The following is a 3,094-nucleotide window of genomic DNA, read 5'->3' as shown; positions in this document are numbered from 1 at the left end:
CCTTTAATTTTGGTTTGTTTGGACCATTTATTTTCTTATTAATCATTTCAATTTTTTGTTTCAATGTATTTTTTTTATCTTGTTCTGTGTTTTTTTTTTCCATGTACAGTTTGCACAACAGCCGATGCTGACTTATATATATTAGGGTTTTGCAGTATTATAGTACATTGTCTGAAATAGAGTAGTTATATCAACCATGATACCTTTGTTAATACTTTAACATCAGGTTTTTCAATTGCCATTATATGTTGTGCTTACTGCATTCAGAGGATTCCTGTTGTACCTAATCTTGGGTACTCCCAATACTTGTATCTACCTTCCTTTTTTTTCGCTACAATTGTGTGTTCGAAGACTTCTCATTGAACTTAGGATCAAGCACTGATTTTTAATAGCGCACATTTGATCTATTGTTTATTTATCTTAATTTTCTGGAGAGTATATTGATTTGTGTGTCTCATTTAATTAGTTGTCTTTGTTTAAAAGATCTGCGAAAGAATTTTTTTAAACTGAAACAAGTTTTTTCATGGACCATGACTTTTCATTCATTTTTTTCTCAATTGAGTCATTCTTTGTTTTATATTGATCAGATATTTAATTTTTGTGTTTGCCTGTAGGCTGAATGTTAAAGTTTGTATCTTGTTGGTTAAAAATAATAAATTTTGGGAATATTTTTTATTTAATAAATCTTGCTCTCTTTGATTACAAATATTTGTGACCTCTGTAGACGTGCCTGAACTAATGCAGCTTGCAACAATACAGGGAAAGTATTTTCAAGGCAAAATAAGCCTTGCATCACCTGCTGGGTGGGGCGCCCATTCAGTGGCCGGGAGTCATATGTGCTGTGCACGATGGTGCTGTGTATACACCTTTCTCCTGTTTCCCGATCTCGGAAGTTAAGATAGTTAAGTTGAAGGGGATATTGCAAATTGGTTAATCACCGTCCTGCATACCCTCTCTCCTCCTTCCACTTCCCCTTGATCCTAAGCTGCTAACTGGGCGCCAGGCAAAAAGAATGTGTGCCCTGCTGCTGAGATGAGTCGAGCGGAGGTGACAAGTGGGCACCGGAGGATACCCAATACCCAACCGGTTGAGCGGGTATCGTCCCCACTTGTCGTTAAACAGCCGTGGGGGAGAGAGAGAGAGAGAGAGCAGGGTGGATGTGTGGCGAGTAGAAAGGCAGAAGCGAGACAGACCGCTGCACGCTCAGCACAACGGATTTGAGCCCCACCGCCACACTACGCGGCGCCACGCGCCCGCCAGCGGGGGCCAATCAGAGCGACCCTACCCCTTCCCCTCTCCCTGTAGGTCACTGCGGGGGAGGCGATCCTGACGGTCATTCTCCGACCCGACGGCGGGGCGGAACGGCGCGCAGTCAGCACAGCACAGCAGTCGTGACTGGTGCCCTACCCCCTGGTGCAGTTCGTCAGCTGCTCCGCTCAGCGCCGCCCTGGACCTGGATGAGCACGAGCTTTGCCAGCTCGTCCCCGTGCTCTTGGTCAATAGTCTGATCCGGGAAAACTGATCCGGCCTAGCACCATGGAGGACAACGGCTTCCGCAAGAGGAAGAAGCTGCGCCAGAACGGAGTGGTCCGTCCGCTCCTGACAGGTACCTTCTCTCGCTAACGCACAGACGCAGGGGTGTCTGCGACCGAGTCCGAGTCCGCGTCATGAGAATGCACGGATCGAGTCCCTGCACGCTCTTACGGGCCACTGTACGCCTTTCGTCGTCTGCAATCCTGATGTTGACGGTAGCAGAGTCCCTTGCTCGCGCGACTGCACACTTTCCTTCAGAGCGAGAAAAATGCCATGACATTCCCCGGACAGTTGCATTCCCTCGCGCATTGTCGTCTGCCAGCCTTTAGAAGACGCCCGAAACCTGGGGGTGTTATTGTTGGGGTAGGGAAACTGCTCTTTCGGTTATGTTTACTTGTACCTCCCCTAACCTCTCAAGACCCGTCTGTCTTTGCTGGTTGTGAAACATGGACCTCCCTGACCTCCCTCTTCATGGCAAGTCGTCGCCGTTGAGTTATTGTCACTTACGGCAGTGACATTCTTGTTTCCTGTCGTTAACATTTAGTCTGATAGAGGTTAATGTGAGCTTGGATCTTCTACAGTTCATTTATCATTGCATCATCTATGTCAAAAGATTGACGATTATCCATTGTTGATGTAGATATTCGCTTCTCTTTAAAAGTAACAAATTGTTTCCATCCTTTTAAAATCGATTTTTATGTCAATAAGCTGCGTCTAAATTAGTCCCTTTTTTAATTCTCGGTGTTGGCCTTTCTGTTTCTTACATGTAACTATTATATAACTAGCCCAAACTTAATCGTTCTTTGAGGGTCGCACATCAGAATGCTACGTATTTCCTTGCTTAACTTGCAGTACACCTATTATGATAACTTTGTTGTAGAAGGGAAGGCTATGCTAATATCAGTAATTATCAGAAAAAATTTACTGTGAATAATTGGTTAAATTTCTACTGATTTTCTCAAATATAAACTAATATATCTTTATGGAAAATTTTATATCATGCTCAGATGTACATTTTTATACATTGCGTCCATTAGATCTAAAAGAATAATGAGATAAAGTTAGACTATATAATAATATATTTGTTGCAGTCAATGTGTTGAGAGAGCTGAGTCGAGAAAAAGCATGTTTACTTATGCGTCTCATTGTGTGAGCTATTTAAACTGTTTGTCTGTGCTGTTTGAGTAGGTTCTTCATGTCTTTGACTTCCCCAAACCTGGTCTTCTTCTCCCTATTTCCTTCTGCCTTGACAATAAGTGGCTCTGCTAGTGTAGCTTTTGGTCCAGGTTCATTTTTATCTCATCTCGAGTTAGTATCTAACCCCTTATCACCCTCACAGTGTGTATTGCACGAGAAAGTGAGCAAAGGCTTCCTCATTGGGTAGGACTAGCAGACTAACATGCACATTCCATCTTCTATCAGTTTCCATCTGATCATTCAGCCCCAGGGAGCTCTGGATACCCCCCCCTTTAATTTTGGTTTGTTTGGACCATTTATTTTCTTATTAATCATTTCAATTTTTTGTTTCAATGTATTTTTTTTATCTTGTTCTGTGTTTTTT

General features: G+C 42.9%; 1 protein-coding gene across 2 annotated transcripts in view; it reads left to right on the top strand.

Moving 5' to 3' along the window:
• LOC113208709 (nicotinate phosphoribosyltransferase) overlaps window positions 1-3,094 on the top strand; it is a 22,259-nt gene that overhangs the window by 3,597 nt on the left and 15,568 nt on the right. The gene's annotated exons all lie outside the window — the stretch shown is intronic.

This window comes from Frankliniella occidentalis, unplaced genomic scaffold (assembly GCF_000697945.3).
Source record: "Frankliniella occidentalis isolate FOCC.00 unplaced genomic scaffold, Focc_3.1 Scaffold153, whole genome shotgun sequence".
Classification (NCBI taxonomy): Eukaryota; Metazoa; Arthropoda; class Insecta; order Thysanoptera; family Thripidae; genus Frankliniella; species Frankliniella occidentalis.
The sequence above is the reverse complement of the archived record's forward strand: the minus strand, read 5'-3'. Positions and strand labels throughout refer to the sequence as shown.